The following is a 21702-nucleotide window of genomic DNA, read 5'->3' as shown; positions in this document are numbered from 1 at the left end:
GAGAAGTAATGGTTTATACAATATTAAATTATACCATGATGCAGTGAGGCACTCACATCTTCAAATCTTAAACCAGGTGGGGAAAATTGGAACAAGCCTCGCTTCCAGCCAACACAGAGTTAGAGGACTTATTGTGGTTGCCTTCACATCATTCTTCATCCTTATCTGTTCCAAATATTCTAATTAAAGGATGTCAGAAATAATGGCTCAAAACTTAGACACCTCCCTTTGTTGGCTCCTCAACCCTCTCTGGCCTATAAGGAATGACTTTGTACAGGGCAGACATGTATATTTTTCCAGGTTTGATCATTTTTACAGCATCATTGAATCTGTCTTGTCATTTTATAGATTTTTTGTGCTTGGTTCTTAAATGCACTACCTTTTTTGCCAATGCCTTAAAACCTGCAGTCACGCCGCATCCCTCTGGCTGTTGTCAGGGACGCTCCGTTGCCAGGGATGCGGCGGTTCTTCTAAGCTCCTCCTTTCTGATGCCGGATCTGGAGCTGTGGCGCGAATCCAGTGCCTATGCAAGTCTCTCTTTTTCTAACTACCTCTGCCCAAGTATAGGTGTTACTTAGTGGGCTCCTGGTGTTATTGTTACTGTATGCTGGCTTGATATACTGTTACTAAACTCAGCTTGTCTGGCCACTCTGCCTGCTTAACCCCTAAAATGCTGGATTGATATACTGTTGCTGAACTCCTGCCTGTTCCTGGTCCATCTGTTGGTTTTCCCCTGAACTGCTATACTGACGGATTTCCTTCCTGTTTCTTTTTCTGTTTCTACCGGATTTCCTTCCTATTGCCACTAAGGACTGCCCTGCCTACTGTGAGTACCGCTTACCTCATTATACAAACTTTCTCTGCTCTGGAATATTTCCTATCACGCCACTTGACGCCGGGATAAGAAGACAACTGGCCAAGTTTGGTTTGATAGAGGAATATCCCACCAGCACTACACCTGCATGGCAGATAATAGCTCTAAGTACATACTTTTGGAAATCACTTTGGATGGAAATAGGTTAATTTTTTTTTGGCATTTAACTAGAATCTATTATAAAAAAAAAAATGTGTTAAAATGTCCTTTCATATGATAAAACAATAAAACTATCACTATAAGTGAAAGCTCAAGACTTTCACAAAGGTGCAGCAAGACAAAACAATCCTCATGTTGAAGCACTTCTTGTTCACTCTCTCCCTCTAACAGTTACTTATAACTCCCTATGTAACAACAATGTATCCCCTAGCAATCTGCAAACACTTGCCTACACCTTCTAGTTCCGATTCCGACATATACAACCTGTTCTAAATTCTCAAAGGGACATAAAACCCAAATATTTTCTTTCATGATACAGATAGAGCATGTGATCTTAAATAACTTTCTAATTTACTTCTATTATCCAATTAGATTTGTTCTCTTGGTATCCTTTGTTAAAAAGGATACTCTAGGGAGACTCAGGAGCTGCTGATTGGTGGCAAAATAAATATGCCTCATTTTATTGGCTCACCCAGTGCGTTAACTAGCTCCAAAAGTGCATTGCTGCTTCTTCAACAATGGATACCAAGAAAATAAATCAAATTAGATTATAGAAGTAAATCAGAAAGTTTTTTAAAATTGCATTATCTATCTGAATCACGAAAAACAAAATGTTGGGTTTCATGTCCCTTTAACCACAAAATATCTCTTACAGCATTTGTCATGTTGCAACTCTCAAGTGGAATGCTTTTTATAAGTCAGGATATCCTCCAATTTTAATGTTTTCAACATATACTTCTTCATTGAAGCCTACCACTTCAAGTGCCCTCACATGCACACATTCATGAAGTCTGAGTCAACACACTTAAAGGGACACTAAACCCAAATTTTTTCTTTCATGATTCAGATAGAGAATACAATTTTAAACAACATTCCAATTTACTTCTATTATCTCATTTGCTTCATTATTTAGATATCCTTTGTTGAAGAAATAGCAATGCACATGGGTGAGCCAATCACACGAGGCATCTATGTACAGCCACCAATCAGCAGCTACTAAGCCTATCTAGATATGCTTTTCCGCAAAGAATATCAAGAGAATTAAGCAAATTGGATAATATAAGTAAATCTGAAAGTTGTTTAAAATGACAATCTTTCTAAATCATGAAAGAAAAAATGTGGGTTTCATGTCCTTTTAAATACCTCTGCCTGAAAACCCATTCACCATTCGAGCAGCTATCTCACACTTTCTTTACCATCAATTAGAATTTAAATAGTAGGTTCACTTGGAGGGGCCCTCATTTCCCTTTATTTCAGCTTGTATAGATCTGTGTCTTAAAGGGATAGGAAAGTCAACTTGCCTGTTTCAGAGAAAAGATGCCATTTTAAGACACTTTTAAATTAACGTCTAATTTTTAAATGTGCTTTTTTTCCTCTTAATATCCCTTGTTGAAAAAGAATATGCACATATCCTACAGTAGTGGGAGCTAGCTGCTGATTGGTGTCTGCACACATTTGTCTCTTGTGATTGGCTAATTATGCGTGTTCAGCTAGCTGCCAGTAGTGTAAATGATGTTCATTCAGCAAAGGATAACAAGAGAATGAAGCAAATTTGATAATAGGAGTAAACTGAAAAGTTGATTAAGAATGTATGTTCTATCCAAATGATGAAAGAAAATGTTGGGGTTTCCTGACCCTTTAATTTGTTGAAGATTGACTGGATGGTTATATTATTACTATTATCTTTATTATTAAAGGAAGGTCTTTTGTGCAGTTCTTTGGAATATGCAAAATCTCAGGTTGTTTTCTCTTTTCTATGGCTTTTATGCCAACTTCAGTATCCAAAGGAGGAACAAACTGTGGTTCAAAAATTCCCTGGTTTAAATAGTGATCGTTCAATTTATGACAAGGAACTTAAAGGGACACTGTACTAAAAAAATGTATTTCGTGATTCACATAGAGCATGCCTTTTTAAGCAACTTTCTAATTTACTTCTATTATCAAATTTTCTTCATTCTCTTGGTATGTTTATTTGAAAAGCAAGAATGTAAGTTTAGATGCCGGCCCATTTTTGGTGAACAACCTGGGTTGTCCTTGCTGATTGGTCAGCACCAATAAACAAGTGATGTCCATGGTACTTAAGCAAACATTTGCTGGCTCCTTAGCCGAGATGCCTTCTTTTTCAAATAAAGATAGCAAGAGAACGTATTAAAATTGATAATAGAAGTAAATTAGAAAGTTGCTTAAAATTGCATGCTCTATCTGAATCATGAAAGAAAAAAATTGGATTCAGTGTCCCTTTAAGGATGCATAACTTCAAATCCATCCAGATCAAGTTCATTAGGTTTGCTGTGGAACGTTATTAACTTCCACTTTGCCTCATTTCCCTTTGGTCTGGCTACAACTCAATAGGTCTTCATAAAGGTCCCTGCTGCAAGCGTCTGCTGATAAAGAAACCTCACATATTTTGGTGACCCAGTTTCTACATGTACTGGGCATTGGGCTACACCCTGTTTCATAAATCCAATATACTGTAAATTACAAATACATTCTTGAAGGCACACTACAAATAATAGCACAGGCAATGCATAATTTAACCACCTACATTCTGAAAATGCTTCCTTGCACATAAAGCAATTCCTAAGCCTGAATGGATATATATATATATATATATAGATATATATATATATATATATATATATATATATATATATATATATATATATATATATATATATATATATATATATATATATATATATATATATTTAATATTGCACTCATGCATAGAGCTATTAACAAACCACACACTGACAGAGTCTATTGTTTGTAAGTACATCTATTGCTGCCTAGCCTTACTGGCTATGTTTTATCAATACATGCTAACCTACAAGCAGAAACTTCTTCTTTAGCCTCTTCAGAGGTGGAGAGATAAATCAGCTTGACACTCGCTTGTTCAGGATGACTAGCATGCCCTGCTCTTGCACAATTGGTTAAGAGAGAGAGCAGGGGGCAGCATTGCACAAGAGAGCTCTTGTGCAATGGCAAATTTTGCCATGCAATACTGCATTGCGAGTGGTGAATGTAGGCGGACAGATTCTCTACTTGAGGACTTGTCCCTCTGCAATCTTGCCATGTTATTAATAAGAGTATAAAAAAAACAAGATTTTCAAGACTTGATATAAATTAAACAAAGTTGAAAATAGTAAAGTATAATATAGAAGATCCAGTTTTAAGATTAATTACTTCAAGCAAAATCGAGTTTTGTCTATGTGTAGTAAATAAGCCCTATAGATAAATGATGAGGATGCAATATAAACAGGTTATTCTTCTATACATTTACCTGCTGCTAATTTTCACAATTGTTTAATTTCAATGCTGAACACGGCATTAAAGTTATGTATCTAACTGAATTGCAAATTTTGTCACTGTGTTAGTGTGGTTAAAATACACTATGCTTACATTTGACCTTGTACATTAAAGCAGTTATTTCCTTTTTATAGAATCTCTTGTATATTTCCTCTGCTGGGATAAAGTTCTTTAAAGGGACAGTCTACTCTACACACGTTTGCAAGCACCTTGTTTGGAATCGTTGTGCTGCGGGCACCCCACTCCATTCTGTGCCACCTCATGCAGGGCAAAAGTGATTACAGTATTCTTGGGAAAATGTCTTTATTCAGCAGCCCTAATATGGCCGCCAAACTCCTCCTACCTACTTCTTGTGTGTTTGTTTGAAATTGTACCCAGCAGTGTGTGTGAATGGACTGAATAATATTAAGACACAAGGGAAGACACATTGCGCATGTGCAAAACTACAGCGTGCGTCATTAATTTTACAAATGAGAGCCTGCTTATTGAATGCTGCTTCACAATAGATTCTCTGGGAGGAGTTTGCTGCCATCGTATAACGGTCAAATTTGGAAAGTATTTTTTAAAATACTTTGTTTCTTTTGTCCTGCATGAGGTGGCACATGACGGAGTGGGGTCCCCCCAGCACAACAATCCCAAACATGGTGCTTGTAAACGTGTGTAGACTGTCCCTTTAACATAGAGCCAGCGTACATATCTCACACCTAAAACCCTTCACCCATCAACACTGGACCAACAAAATGCACCACAGGAATCATTTCACCTTCACTCCTACTCCTTGAAGCTTTATCATGACATAAGTAGGTCTGACTTCTGAAAGTTGACTTTAAGGTTTATTGAAATAGAGGTGTTTGTGTCATGGTTGGGTCGCATTCTGAAAGTCTGATTGACCATCTTTCACCAGCACCTCAATGAACAATAACTCTTTGGCTCATTGTTTTAATAGGAACTTTTATATAGTCAGAAGACTTGGGAAGTTTTTTCAAGGTCATTTCTTACTAAGCAAAGTTGAGATATTTGTAAAACAGATGATCACTGTGCAAACAACAGAATCAGTTGTACATGCATGTAACAAAACCCCCCAAAAACAGTGGTTAGTCAATATGCATTGCTTCCCAATGCATTAAAAAATGCTTAAAACTATGTACCTACTAATATTACCTCACAAAACCTCAAAAATCCCACTGCAATGCATCTGATCTGTTTCTCTCTGAGCCATTAGGGCCCCATTTCTCTTTCTTAGCCGTATCACTCCCACTATTACTAGGATCATTTCACCTTCTCTGTCTCAACTTTTTAAACCAGATAACAGAGCAGCTTGCAAAAAAACATGAATACCCAAATGACAGGAATGTAAAGTTTAAAGGGACACTGAACACAAATTTTTTCTTTCGTGATTCAGATAGAAAGTTGCTTAAAAATGCATGCTCTAATTTACTCCTATTATCAAATTTTCTTCATTCTCTTGGCATCTTTATTTGAAAAGCAAGAATGTAAGTTTAGATGCCGGCCCATTTTTGGCGAACAACCTGGGTTGTTCTTGCTGATTGGTGGATAAATTCACCCACCAATAAACAAGTGCTGTCCAGGTTCTGAACCAAAAATTGGCTGGCTCCTTAGCTTAGATGCCTTATTTTTCAAATAAAGATAGCAAGAGAGAACTTAGAAAAATTGATAATATGAGTAAATTAGAAATTTGCATGCTCTATCTGAATCACGAAAGAAAAAATTTGGGTTCAGTGTCCCTTTAAGAGCGGGCCCATTTTTGGTTCAGAACCTGGGTTATGCTTGTTTATTGGTTTGCTACCAATAAGCAAGCGCTATCCAGGGTGCTGAACCTGAAATGGGTTGGCTCCTAAGCTTTGAATTCCTGCTTTTTAAATAAAGATAGCAAGAGAACAAATAAAAAAAATTACAGTATGAGTAAATTAGAAAGGTGCTTAAAATTGCATGCTTAATCATTAAATAAATAAATTGGGTTTTCTATCCCTTTAAATGTCCATGTGAGCAATGTCCCTTTGCATAACTTCCTGTATTTTAGATGTGCTTGTTTGTTCAATATTTGACAGAATTCCACATCTATATTTTATACCCTATTATTTTAGTATACAGGTGGCCCTCGGTTTACAATGGTTCAATTTACACCGTTTCAGAATAACAAGCTTTTTTTCCAGTCATGTGACTGCTTTTGAAAAGCATTGAGAAGCAGTGCATTTATTAAAATAGCCAGTAGGTGGAGCTGTCCGCTTGTGTTGCAGCAAAGCCAAGCAAGCGGAAATGAATCAGTTTAACCAGACCTGAGCTATCGAGCAGATTTCAAAGGAACAAGATCTTCCTGTCTATAAATCAGTCCAGATTGGAATGCATAGAAAGAACTGTTTGCAGAAAAATGCAAGTGAAGTCTGTGTTGTGTGCTTGTTTTATTAGGTTTATAATGCTGTTTAGCAAATGTTTTTGTTCATTTAACTTAGTTTAATTATATATTCTGTGTTGTGTGATTAATTTTATTAGGTTTATTAATGCTGTTTAGCATTTAAAGTCTTCATTTCAAAGCTTTAAAAATAATGTATTAGGTGTTACTTATGACAATTTTGAGAGGGGCCTGGAACCCAACTCCCTCACTTCCCTCACTTCCCATTGACTTACATTATAAACTGGGATTCAATTTACAACGGTTTCGATTTACAACCATTCCTTCTGGAACCTAACCCCGGCGTAAACTGAGGGCTACCTGTATATTGGTTCTCTACTAAATAGATAACATACTTACTATTCACCTAAATGACTCCACTGCAAATTTCAGATGTATTGCTGTCCTTTGTCCTATAAGAGAAACAGTTAAAAATAAGTCAGAATTATAAGTAGCATCCACAGACAGACTCCCCTTCCAATATAATATATGCATTTTAGTAATCCGGCTTTTAAAAATTGTACAGCATATACATTCTAATTTTGAACAATTTTAAAATGGATACAAAGTATAACTCCATAGTACAGGTGAAAATGTATATGAAAGTAAAAAGTAAGCAGGAATATTGATGAGCCAAACAAACAAATTTAATAGCTAGAAAAATATATATATATATAATAATATATAAACATATATAAAAGGCTTGAAAAAATATCTATTTACCACTCAGGGATAAAAAGTTATTAAGAAAAGAAAAAAGGATACAGGCTTATTTTATCCATGCCCACTGCAATTTCTTGCTAGACTGGGGCAAGTACACTAGAGGAAATTCCCAGCCATAAATAAATGTAGTATGATCATCCACAAGGTGAACAGTCAGTCATACAAGTTTAGAAGGTTTTCTGATCTGTAAAGCACTGCTCTAAATGCATTTGCACTACAAAAGACTGATAATCAGCCAAGCTGACACCCACTACTAGACATGCTGACTTCTTTCAGGAAATACACTTTCAGCTTTCATTCAAACAACAGCAGGCTTCTCACTGAATTTGGGGACAATTATGTAAGAGACTCTCAACATCTTGTAAAAACAATATGGGTAGATTTATATCACATCTGCCTCTAGAATACTAGAAGCTGAATAGACATTTTGAAAACAGATGGACTAAAACAATTCTTTGATGTGGAAATTTGGAAGACACTTAAAAAGACAACCAGAATCACTTAAAAAAAAAAAAAAAAAAGTAGTTGTGATTAACATATATTCTGTAGCAGGCATTAAAAATAACTGGAAGACTGGTTATTATGGCTTCTAAATTTTGAATCTATACTTTTTATCTATATGAATTCACAAATAACAGTTTTATAAAATCATTCTAGCTTATTGGTTATTGTTACACCTGCTCTACAATTAGCTACATTTATATCTCTAATGTCAATATATGCTTTGTCCTTTGAAACGTTTTTTAAGCAAATTGAAGTCCTGTGCAGGAGTTAATGACAGTGACACTTTCATTTAGGCCAAAGACTTTACAAATATCTATGAGTGACACTCCCTGTGCTCATAAAATATATTGTGCTTATTTTATCCTTAATCAATAAATGTCTTATTTACAAAATGTGAAAAACTGTGCATTTGAACACCACATTGATTAGGTTAATGATAAAAAAAAAGTTTTTATATTAGCTGCACTACATACTGCAGTATCTTTCAGGGCATCGCTACTCTGGAATACAATTTGAGAAACATATATCCGGTATTTTATCAATTGTGTTGTATTTCTCATTTTAAAAGTGACTAATAGACAAGTAACATTTTGCTTATTAAATATAGTTTATGGTCGTTTAACTGAAAAGCATTTTCAAACAAGTAAGCATCATAAGAAACGAATATAATTTTGCTTATTAAATATAGTTTATGGTATTTTAACTCCGAAGCATTTCTCAAACAAGAATGCATATTTTCATACAGATTATTTGCTTTAATTAAATCCATTAGCAGTAAGGTTCAGTGGACTAGCTTTCCAGAATATGATGATGTAGTCAGGAAGAATTCACAAGTTTCAAAAGGGAAAAAATAATTCTAAGAATAGATTGGGGGAGGGTGGGAGCTACCGTATAGGGATAGTAATGTAGGAAATTTCTCTGTGTTACAGAATGTACAGAAAGACCAGGGCTTTAGAATGAATAGAAACCTCATTATTGCAATACGCATATTGTAAAAAAACACCTAAGTTATCAATAAAATTAGTAGCAGCTGTTCTTAAGTCTTTTGATGTAAGGTAGCATGGTCATAAAAACTGGAAATGGTATACAATATAACCCTAGAGCAACAATGTGTTATTTATTTAATAAACTCAACTGTAAAATGTTTAATGCACTGTAATAAGTGTGGATGTAAAAGGAAAATAAATACTTCGGTTATAATCCAAACCACTTAGCAATGCACTGATTTAATTGAAATATTGTTTGGCGCTCGTGAATTAATGTACTAAATAATTCATACGAAATAAATAAAATGTTTTAGTTTATTTATATATATATATATATATATATATATATATATATATATATATATATATATGCCAAAACATAAATTTCGAAATACAAGTTAGATAATGATATAGGTTTCGCCTTACCAGCAACATGATCCCGAATTTAGGAAATGAAGGTGCTTTCAGTGATAAACCCATAGCAGATGGGATCAAAACCTGCCAATATCCATCCCAGGACTGCAGGTCCTTGCACAAAGGAGAACCAAGAGCCTCTCCAAGCAGAGCTACGCCCAGATGGCACATCCCTGGGAGGGGATAGACTCTTCAATCTGACGTCATCCATACACAGCTTAGGGCTGCCATTAGTAAAAACAGCGCTTGTAGAATTACCTGTATTACGGTTATACGCTATGATTCCCTGGTACATTTAAAGAGTGTTGAAGTTCTACACTGGATCCTAATCCAGAAAAATATAGTAATGCTGCATTTGATGTTAGAAAGTTCCATTTAGTATTTTGACTGATATTAAAGGTACAATAAACAAATTTATGTTGATTATTAAAACAGTTTTTAAATATACATTATTTAGTCTGCCCTCTTCATGTAATTTGTAGATTTTCTAATCCTCAAAGATGAAAATGTATATTGTATTTAACAGATAACTACTGCAGTGCAGAACAATGTAGTTAGTTTATGCTAACATAGCACTTTATATTATCATAATGACCGTGGATAGCCTTGTTGTCTGCAGGCTCAAATTCAGATTGGCTTCTTTAAATAAAGCACGTGGTGGGTGGAGTTTGGCTTTTGAAAAACAACTTCAGTAAAATGTTATTCTATTGCAGGACAACAGCAATGTCTTGTAATTATAAGGTGTTTACAGTCCCTTTAAATACTGCTTTCTAGGACCAATTCATTAATAAAATTTCTCATCTCCTCACAAATTGGAACTCGGCTAGAATATTTCTAGCAGGGGATTTCAACGTCTACCTTTATACACAACCTCCAGAACACAACCCCAACTCACACAGTCACAAATTAGAAACAATAGACCAATCTAATCTATCTCCAACACTCTAGAAGGACATAATGTACTAGACTCCTGGAAAGCACTCTACGGCGTCACCTCAGACCACACTTTCTTTTCGACAGCGCACCGTAAATACTTTAAAGGGACATGAAACCAAAACGTTTTCTTTCATGATTCAGATAGAGAATACAATTTTAAACAACACTTCAACTTACTTTTATTATCTAATTTGTTTAATTCTGTAGATAATCTTTGTTGAAAAAATAGCAATGGACACGGGTGAGCCAATCACGGGAGGTATCTGTGTGCAGTTACCAATCAGCAGCTACTGAGCCTATCTAGATATGCTTTTAAACAAAAGATATCAAGAGAATAAAGGAAATTAGATAATAGAAGTAAATTGGAAAGTTGTTTAAAATAGCATGCTCTTTCTAAATCATGAAAGAAAAAAATTGGGTTTCATGTCCCTTTAAGATAGATTACATATTTCTGAGCCAAATTTTAATCTCCAAACTGGAATCTTCTTCCATTTTTCCCTGTGTATGGTCAGATCATTCCATAATAGTGGCTAAATTATCAGGGCTTATTCTTCCAAACAATGCAAGAAGTTGGACTTATGATCCCACACTTATGAAACACCCTCTACACTAAATGATCAGTCTCTTAGAGCTGGGCTTAGATTACAATACAAGTACTTCATTTATGCGAACAAACCAGACCACTACTTAGCTAATAAAATTAGAGATAGGATCAAAGATATCTCCATTTCCTTCTTACGCACGAATACAGGAGAAACAACATCCCACCCGAAAATCATTGTAGACACATTTGCCAAATATTATAGCTCTTTATACGATGGCAAAAAAGTGTCCAAATCAGAACAAACCTTATGTCTCCTAAACAAATTTCTAGAAAAAGCCACCCTGCCCCAAATTGACCAACAAGATTTAGAATCACTCAACTCTGTTGTCACAGGTGCAAAAAGTTATCCAAGATTTGAAACCAGGTAAAGCAGCGGGCCCAGATGGCTTTCTGGGTGATTACTATAAACTATTTAAATCCTTCCTTATACCACATTTAGTTAAACTTAGAAACCATATACTTTAAGGCCACACTATCCCCTCAGAATTACTAGATGCCAAAATTATAGTACTCCCTAAGCCAGGTAAAGATAAGTCTCTATTTCAAAATTATAGACCAATTTCCCTCATCAACCAAGATTTAAAATTTTTTACAAAAATTCTGGCCAATCGATTAAAACATCTCCTCCCCAAACTAATTCATCCAGACCAGGTAGGCTTCATCAAAAATAGGGAAGCCCCAGATAACATTAGACAAATTATATCACTAATAGATTACTTGAATATTTCAAAAATTCCTTCTCTGTTGTTATCACTTGACGCAGAGAAGGTGTTTGACAGGGTTGACTGGGAATATATGCAAGCGGTACTTTACAAAATGGGTTTTAAGAGATCATTTATCACAGCAATTCAGAATATATATTCATACCCCTCTGCCTGTGTTAGGTCAATGGGACACCAATCAGACAGATTTGTGGTTTTAAACAGAACAAGACAGGGTTGCCCTCTGTCCCCACTACTCTTTGCTATATGTATAGAACCCTTTGCACAACACATTAGGAACTCCCCAGACATTACAGGAATTAAAGTAGGACAATCAGATTACAAACTCACACTTTTTGCAGACGACATTTTACTCTCTCTAACTAAACGTTTAATCTCACTACCAAACCTTTACAACACTCTTAGGAACTTCTCCACTATATCTGGATATAAAGTGAATCTCGAAAAATGTGAAGCCATACCTCTAGCTTTACCAGACCACACAAAAAAATTGATAGAACTAAATTGTGAGTTTAATTGGGTAAAACACCATCTCAAATATCTAGGGATCAATCACACTAAACACTCATTGGAATTATACCAAGCTAATTACCCGCCAATATACAAAGTAATTAAACAAGACCTTATTAAATGGAGCAAACTAAGATTTTCTTGGTTTGGTCGTCTATCTGCGATCAAAATTACAGTGTTACCAAAGATGTTATATTTATTTCAGACCCTATCGATAGGCATCCCGAATTGCGACATAGACAATCTCCAAACTAGCATAAACAACTTCATAAGAGGTACAAAAAAGGCTAGAATCCCTAAATATATATATTCACAAGACATAGGAAATTGGAAGGCATGGGCAACCAAATCTAAGACATTATTTTCAAGCAGCTAGGCTAGCCTAAACCACCCTTCTTAACAGAATGGAGGATGAGATCAGATGGACCACATTTGAGTCTGATATAAACTCACACACCCAAGAGCTGGCTCTGTGGGATCCACAACGAGCTCAAGCTCAAAGATCTTGGAAATTCCCCAAAACAGACTACATGCTCAAAACCTGGTCTACACTCACCTCATCCCTCAAACTGCTCCCTAGCAGATCACTCAAGACTCCCCTGAAATTAATAGTACCAACAGATCAGACCCCAACTATTAAGAAATGGGAAAACAGAGGATTATACAGGATAGCAGACTTAGTAGACAAAGGTAAAATATTGATATACACACAGTTACAGGACAAAATATCCCCTATCAAATTGCAATGGTTTTTATATCTTCAACTATCCTCTATCATACATAACTACCTACTTTAACTGAAAGGCCATCCCTTCACCACCCTGTAGAGCATTTGTAGCTCCCTGACCAGACCTAGAAAAACCATCACACAACTATACCAACTAATTCAATCTTTTACACAAACCACTAAAACAAACCTACACCTTAAATGGGAAGCTGACTTAACTTATTATACAATGCAAGTAAAAGCCTATTAAGTGCTGACATGCTTGAAAATTGCCTTAAAACAAACTTCAGATGGTATCTCACTCCTATCATTACTTCCCATACTACTAGACGGGGTCCAAACTCTTTTACAGAGGTTGTGAAGTTGAGGGAACGTACAAACATCTGTGGTGGGACTGTTCTCACGCCAAGACAATATGGAATAAATTATCACTCTTTTTAAGTAGGATACTAGATAGTCCCATTCAACTAACCATGATCCAAGCATTATTGCATGAACGCCTAAGGCAATTTAACAAAGATATCAACCAATTTATCAGGATTTTATGCACAGCCACACGTATATGTATAGTCCAATATTGGAGAGAAGGGGCTCCATCCTGGGACAAAATTTTACATAAAAATTAGGCATTTCTACAACATGTCAGCACAAGCAGCAATAATACAAGACACTCAGGAGGCTTTCCATAGAGTCTGGTACTATTGGATAACATATGACTCAATTTAATTCAGTTCAAAACAGACACTGGACTTAATACTACAGAGTTTTTACATATAGCTATACGTCAGTTGGCTACTCAGTGAATTATCATTGTTACTGGAAACTTCATTGGGTGTGTCCTGGTCAGAAGACTCTTCTTCCTTATATTTCTTTTTCATCCCTTCTCATTTTCTTTTACTCCTGTTTCTTCAATTCTTCTTTTTTACCTCTTCTTAAAACAAGATTTTCATAATTTACTTGTAGGCGTTGGGATGAGGATTTGTCTCAACCCTCCTTAAATTCTCAAAGCATGATAGCATTTGGAGAGTCCTTAAACAATTTTTATCTGTTATAAAGCTTTACTAAGGCTAATGTTTCAGGATCTTTCTGGAATACATGGCAAATGTTTATTGCTAGCTCTTTTGTTGAAATATCGGTTGTTGTGCATCTATGTCTCCAAAGAATGTCTTGCCTATTTGTATGTACCGATAATACTTCAATAAAAACGTATTTCATTTAAATACTGCTTTCTAAAATAAGCATGTAGTGGATTACTGTTTAGGTATACATTTCATCTAGTATACTGCATATGCACAAAGCAAAAAAGAGACCTGGTGAATTCATGTAACTTTTCCACATGACACAATATAAGAGTTCAGTACAACTCATTAATATGGTTCCAGTAATAAGCTACATGACAAAGATATAGACCATTCATTCATAGGGCTATACTATTTCAGGTATCAGTTTAACAAACCTTTTCATTGACATCAATTGTTATATTTGATGTTCCTACCAGTTGCTAAACACATTTCCTTAATTGTGTAACAGCACTATTTAAAAAGATCCACCACTTGAGTGCACTAGAATTTTGCTGCAATATGCATACATACAAGTCAACACATAAGAGTATTTTACTCCTTTTATCATTATAGGCCATACTTTTATTTTCTGTCACCCCTGAAAAAATATTCTGCCAATTGGGTGTTGTATGCTTTCGGAATATTTTAGTGCATCTTAAACTAGTGGTCAGGACCCCTGGGTGGTAACTACAAGATTTGATCATGTATTGTGCACAGGGAGACAGGAGAGCAGGAGGGGTCCCTGGTACAATGGTAGTCTAAGTTGCAATTACTAACCAATAACAGTAGTGAAGGAATAAGCAGAACATAATAGGTTTGTTGTTGTCCTCCAATGGTTCTTCAAATGTTTCTTTGGCTAAATGTCAACTTTTCATATAGCCCTTTTCATACAGAAAAATTAAAATGAATGCAGATACAATGTTTCTATTAATGTTATGGGACACCTAGGTTGTGTGTGTGTAATTCAGGAAAGGTACCGGCAATGTGTGAGTCCTCCCTGTGTTGGGTACAGCAGCAAACAGCATTTCCTCTTTTGACCTGCTTGCTTATCCATACGGAAATGCTCCTGGGGTTCCGTGGGTGTGTGTGAGGAGTCCTATTTAATGGGGGTCCACTCACACGTTCCTTCACTTATTCTCAAATCAAATTTTCATGACCACAAACCGCTTCAGTGTATGTTTGGCGGTTTCATAGTATTGCTTTGGCTATTTTATCTGTATTGACAATCATTTTTATTAGCTAATCAATTTTTTATATTTTTTTAATGTATGGTGATTTGATTTGAGAACATGTTAAGGAACGCGCGAGCGAACCCCCATTAAATAAAGCTCGTCTCACACACCTCTTGGTATTGTCTGTTAAAAAGCAGGGACATAAGCCCAGTAGTGCTCCATACACCTACCTAGGTATCTCTTCAACATAGGATATCATGTAAACAAAGCAAATTGTAAACTTTTTAAAAATTGTATTCTCTGTCTGAATCACAAAAGAAAATGTTTGGGTTTCCGTTTAAAGTGAATGTAAATTTGAATTAATAAGTGCCCGGTTTTTAAAAATACTTTTAAAAACAGGGCCACTTTCATTCATTAAAATGAGTGTTTTTTTTAAATACTTACCTTTTTCTTTAGGAAAACCAGACTGGTGATCCTCCACCCGCTTCTCCTGCTGTACCTAGCATATCAATGACGAAAACGGCTTCCTCCAATCGCAAGCTGGACGCCTTTGGGTGCACGCATCGTTTGGAGGAAGCTGGTTTCGTCATTGCGGTGCTAAGTACAGAGGAGCTGCGGGGGAGGATCGCCGGTCTGGTTTTCCTAAAGAAAAAGGTAAGTATTAAAAAGAAAAACGCTTCAATGTAAATTTTAATGAATGAAAGTGCCCCTGTTTTTAATAGTATTTTTAAAAACCGAGCACTTATTCATTCAAATTTACATTCACTTTAATAAGTTCGCTTCTACTTTAAAAGAGGTTTCCATTGTGAGTGTATTTTTTGTATTTTTGTTACCTGATATACTGTACTCAGATCCTTTGTGTGTGGCACTTGTGTGTACTTAATTCAGAGATTCATTTACTGTTTATAATTTATGATTGCAGACATCCCAACTCTCCCTGAAGTTCAGGGAGTCTCCCTCATTGTAATAGTGGCTTCCTGACGCCCGCAAATGAAACACAATCTCCCTGAAACTACAAGTACCATGATCCAAAGTGGCCCAAATCCGGAAACAGTGTTTCTTTAAGGCATGCCTCTAGTTACGGTGACATCATCGAGCAGGAAGGCGTTGTCACAGCAAGTCTGTCTTTACTTTTAGCATATTTCGTGTCTGCCACCCTCCCTCCTGCTGTTTGGAGGTGGCGATAAGGATCTTGGGGGAGAAGGAGAATCAGCAGCAGGCAACATAGGCTGCAGCATAGGTTGAGTAACTGAGAAAGAGGGCAAAGAGAGTGCACCCCTGTGAGGGAGGATATAGACACCCCTGTTGTCAGGTCCTTATCAAACTGACTCTACTGTGAGTACAAAACATAATAACAAATAGCCTTTCAAACTCAAAATTACACACACTCCCAAACACAAAATCTGAAAGTCGTACAGGCCAGGACCACTATACTGAGTACTTCACAAGCTGGGACGCTATGGAAACCTAATTAACCTATTAACCCCTAAACCGCTAAACCCCCACATCGCAATAAACCTAATTACCCTATTAACCCCTTAAACTGCCAAAAACCACCAAGATGCAGCAAAGGCAAACGGAACATTACACAAAAAAAAAACACCGCCCGCACAAAGTATAAAAAAAACCCCCCTAACCTCCCACACAAAGTATTAACACCTAACACGCAAACACACACATCACAAAATAATAAAGTAATTAACCCCTAATACGCAAATAACCTAACATAATAATCCCTTAACCGTCAACCACCCACATCGCAAAAAACATATTTACCCTATTAACCCCTAAACCACAAAAACCCCACATCGCAATAAACCTAATTACCCTATGAACCCCTAAACCCAAAATCCCCACATAGCAATAAACCTAATTACCCTATTAACCCCTAAACCGCAAAACCCCCACATCGCAATAAACCTAATTACCCTATTAACCCCTAAACCGCAAAACCCCCAAATCACAATAAACCTAATTACTCTATTAACCCCTTAAACCGCCAAAACCCACAACGTAAATAACTACTTAATTTAAGTCCACTAAAACCTAACACCCCCTAACCAAACACCCCCAAATAAACCCAATAACCTAAATTAAAAATACAAAATTACAATTAAAATAAAAAACCTAACATTACTTTAAAAAAAAAAAAAAATAAGTTTAAATTGAGCTAAAATTACAAAAAATAAAAAAGTCTAACATTACAGAAAATAATAAATAAATTATCAAAAATAAAAAAATTAAACCTAATCCTTCTGAAAATAAAAAAGCCCCCCCAAATAAAAATACCCCCTAATCTAATGCTAAACTACCAATAGCTCTCAAAAGGGCTTTTTGCAGGACATTGCCCTAAGTTAAACGGGTATTTTACAGTTACAATAAATTCTAAGTGCCCCCTAACAGTAAAACCCACCACCCACCAAACCCCCCAAAATAAATAAACCTAACACTAAAAAATCTAAACTACCCATTGCCCTGAAAAGGGCATTTGTATGGGCATTGCCCTTAAAAGGGCATTTAGCTCTTTTGCTGCCCTTAGAAGGGCATTTAGCTCTTTCAAGAATTGCCCATCCCTAATCTAAATAAAACAAACCCCCCAAAAATTAAAAAAAACCCTGTCTAACCCCCAGGTTGGTACTTACGGTTCCTGAAGTCTGGCGGAGAAGGTCCTGTTCCAGGTGGTTGTCAGGGTTTTTTCCCTGCTTTGTTTGCCATGTGCTGCTGGCAGCCATTTTACTCACCACTCTTGCTGACTCTGGTGCATACTGTGTGATGCTGCTCAGTTCCTGCACTTCCTTTTATGACCAGACTGGTTTACATCATCAGTGTGAGACAGGATGCAGTCTCAGAATTATGATGTCATCACTTATTATTTAAAGGGCCTTTGTTCAGTATGCTTTGCCCTTGTGTTGTCTCAGACCTGTTTGTGAGAGCTCCTGTGTATTACCTGGCTGTCTGACGTCCCTCCTGGTTCCTGATCCCTGGCTTGTTCCTGACGCTGCTGTTCTCCTTGCTCCTGATTCCGGCTCGTCTGACTACTCGCTTTGGCTCCTGACTCGACTAGTCTGACTATTCGCTTTGGCTCCTGACTCGGCTCGTCTGACTACCAGCTCTGGTTTTGATTCCTGGCTTGTTATTTATCTTGTGGACTTTTTATTATTTTTTGCTATTAATAAAGGTGTGATTATTTTTGCACTTCTCGTCTCAGTCTGATTCCTGGCACCCTGACATTATGCAAGGGCCATGAATCCTGATGGTGCTAATAATCCACCTTTACCTGCCATAATTTCCAGGATGGATGAACAGGATCACTGCTTGGATCAATTTGCACTAGCCCTGCAAACCCTGCTGACTCACACTGCACATTTGAACCAAAGTGTTCCGCAAGTTATGGCTGCTGCTGTTTCCGCTGCTGCACCTAGTCCTACCAGAAGCATGTCCGGTTCTGCACCTCTACCTCAGCGATATGGAAGCGATCGTAATCAGTGTAGAGGGTTTTTGAACCAGGTGGGCATTTACTTTGAGATGTTACCTCAGGCGTTTCCCTCTGACAGAGCTAAGGTGGGATTTCTCATCTCGTTACTCTCTGACACAGCTCTTGCCTGGGCTAATCCCTTGTGGGAGACTAATAAACCCGTGATTTCAAATTACCCTGAATTTGTGGTCTGCTTTCGAAGGGTATTTGATGTTCCGGCTCGCTCCTCCTCTGCTGCTAAATGACTCATGTCCATTCGGCAAGGTACAAAATCTGTTGCTCAGTATGCCATTGAGTTCTGTACGCTTGCCGCAGAGGTAGGTTGGAACAATGAAGCCCTTGTTGCCGCCTTCTTTCATGGGCTCACTGATGCGATTAAAGACAAAGTTGCTGCCAGAGATTTACCAGAAGATCTCGAGGCATTGGTGTCTTTTTTGATCCTAATTAACATCAGACTACATGAGAGGCCCTCTTTCAAGGAGCACTTGCCGAAGCCTCCTGTTTTGTTGTCTCCTACGTTGTTTCCCACCCATACTTCCCTCTCCTCCCATTGCTGCTGGTACCGAGTCACCAGGTACTGCTGAGCCGATGCAGTTGGGATTCACGTGTCTGTCTGTGGTGGAGAGGGTCTTTAGGAGGAGGGAGGGGCTCTGCTTCTATTGTGGGTTACAGGGCCACCTTTTGAAGTCTTGTCCTACACGGCCGGGGAACGCTCACACCTAAGGTCCTGTCGGGGGCAGACCTTGGGTGGTTTATCCTCGTCCCCGGTACCACTAAGGGAAAAACCTTTGGTCACGGTTGTCCTTTCCTGGGTGGACTCTTCCATAGTCACCCAGGCTCTTGTTGACTCCGGTGCTTCGGGCTTTTTCATTGACAGTGCTTTTGTATCAAAGCACTCAATTCCTGTTTTGCCTCGGTCCATTCCGCTTGCTATTGAGGCCATTGATGGCAGGCCCCTTCAGCCCGCACTCGTTACTCACGAAACTGCTCCGTTATCCATGGCTGTTGGGGCTCTCCATTTTGAAACCCTCCAGTTCCAGGTGATAAACTCTCCACATTTTCCGGTTGGTCTGGGTTATCCCTGGCTCCAAAAGCACAGTCCCAGTCTCGTCTGGCGCAGGTCTGAAATTTTGTTGTGGTCTCCGCAATGTATTTCCACTTGTCTTCAGAAACCAGTTAAAGTCTTGTACACTTCTTCGGTATCTCAATTTCCAGAGGAGTACCGAGAGTTCCTAGACATTTTTGACAAGGTGCATGCCGGTACGTTGCCTCCTCACCGGTCTTACGATTATGCCATAGACCTGCAACCCAGAGCCATTCTTCCTCGGGCCGGGTTTACCCTCTGTCTGTAGCTGAGAATTGTGCTATAGAGGAGTATGTTGCCGATGCTCTGTCGCGGGGGATCATCCGCAAATCCTGCTCTCCTGCAGGGGCTTAGCTTCTTCTTTGTGAAGAAAAAGGGTGGCAAGTTAAGACCATGTATCGATTATAGGGGTCTTAATCGTCTTACCATTAAGAATGCTTACCTTATTCCGCTCATTACAGAACTCTTTGACCGCCTCAAGGGAGCTACGGTCTTTACTAAACATGATTTGAGAGGAGCGTACAATCTTGTTAAGATCAAGGAGGGCCACGAATGGAAAACAGCATTTAACAGCAGGAGCGAGCATTATGAGTATCTTGTAATGCGCTTTGGCCTATGTAATGCTCCTGCTGTTTTCCAGGAATTTATTAATGATGTCCTTACAAGATATGTTGCAACAGTATGTTGTGGTGTACTTAGACGACATCCTCATACACTCACCCACACTTGAGGCTCATCGTTCTGATGTTACACGGGTTCTTCAGAGACTACGTGAGAACGGCCTGTTTTGTAAACTCGAGAAATGTGATTTCCATCAGACTCAAGTAACCTTCCTAGGTTATGTTATCTCTGTTGCAGGGTTCTCCATTTAGCCTGACAAGTTATCTGCAGTTCTGCAGTGGCCTCGCCCAATTGGTCTTCGGTCTATTCAACGTTTTTTGGGGTTCGCCAATTACTATAGAAAGTTTATTAAAAACTTTTCTTCCTTGGTGAAACTTATCACTGACATGACCCGTAAAGAGAATGATCCACTCCATTGGTCACCTACTGCCATTAAGGCCTTTGATAGTCTTAAAACTGCCTTTGCTGCCGCTCCAGTTCGGGCTCATCCTAACCCTGTCCTGCCTTTCATTCTTGAGGTCGATGCGTCTGAGACTGGAGTAGGTGCCCTCTTGTCTCAAAGTCCTACTTCTCTAAGAAATTGTCTCCAGCGGAGTGCAATTATGAAATTGGCAACAAGGAATTACTGACCATAATTTTGGCACTCAGGGAATGGAGGCATCTTCTTGAGGTTACTAGCGTGCCAGTGCTCATTCTTACTGACCACCAGAATTTAACTTATCGATCTGAAGCAAAACGTTTGTCGCCCTGACAGGCCAGATGGGACAGGCCATATGGGCGCTATTTTTGTCTCGGTTTAATTATGTGGTCTCCTACCTGCCTGGTAGTAAGAATGTTAGGGCTGATGCCCTCTCTCGACAATTTTCGCCTCTGTCCAAGGAGGAGTCTGTATCTACTCCAGTTATACCTCATGACCATATTTTGGCTATCATACGTACTAATTTGACTTCTCCCTTGGGGGAGGAGATCCTGGCTGCACAAACCAATGCACCTCCTGAGAAACCTAGTGGTAAGTGTTTTGTTCCTGAGAATCTTCAAACTAAACTTTTGCACACTTGGTGGCAAGGTCTTTGTTCTGATGTTGCTGCGTATGTTGCCTCCTCAGTTTTTGCACAGATTAAGACTCCTCAACGTCTTCCTGTGGGTCTTCTTCAGCCTATTGCTAATGGTGAGCGCCCTTGGACACATCTTTCCATGGACTTCATTGTCGAGCTCCCTGTTTCCGATGGCAATACTGTTATCCTTATGGTGGTTGACCGTTTTTCTAAAATGTCACATTGCATTCCCTTGATGAAGCTGCCTACCGCTCAGGAGCTTGCTTCAATTTTTGCCCGGGAGGTCTTCCGTTTACATGGGTTACTTAAGGAGATAGTGTCGGACCGTGGTAGCCAGTTTGTCTCCAGATTTTGGC

At 38.1% G+C, this 21702-nt stretch overlaps 1 protein-coding gene across 3 annotated transcripts in view; it reads right to left on the bottom strand.

The window, feature by feature from the left end:
* The window catches only part of TMEM169 (transmembrane protein 169), a 40050-nt gene extending 30546 nt beyond the window's left edge, over nucleotides 1–9504 (bottom strand). For 2 of the 3 annotated variants that reach the window (XM_053698105.1, XM_053698108.1), the window contains exons 1-2: nucleotides 9392–9504; nucleotides 7113–7165 (exon numbers count right to left, since the gene is read on the bottom strand). The gene's annotated coding sequence lies outside the window, so the exon portion shown is untranslated. The remainder of the gene's footprint in view (nucleotides 1–7112; nucleotides 7166–9391) is intronic. The other variant, XM_053698106.1, reaches the window with a different exon arrangement.
* Between the last annotated feature and the right edge of the window lie 12198 nt (nucleotides 9505–21702).

This window comes from Bombina bombina, chromosome 1, assembly GCF_027579735.1.
Source record: "Bombina bombina isolate aBomBom1 chromosome 1, aBomBom1.pri, whole genome shotgun sequence".
NCBI classification, from domain to species: Eukaryota; Metazoa; Chordata; class Amphibia; order Anura; family Bombinatoridae; genus Bombina; species Bombina bombina.
Note: the sequence above shows the minus strand (reverse complement) of the source record. Positions and strands in the feature narration are given on the sequence as shown.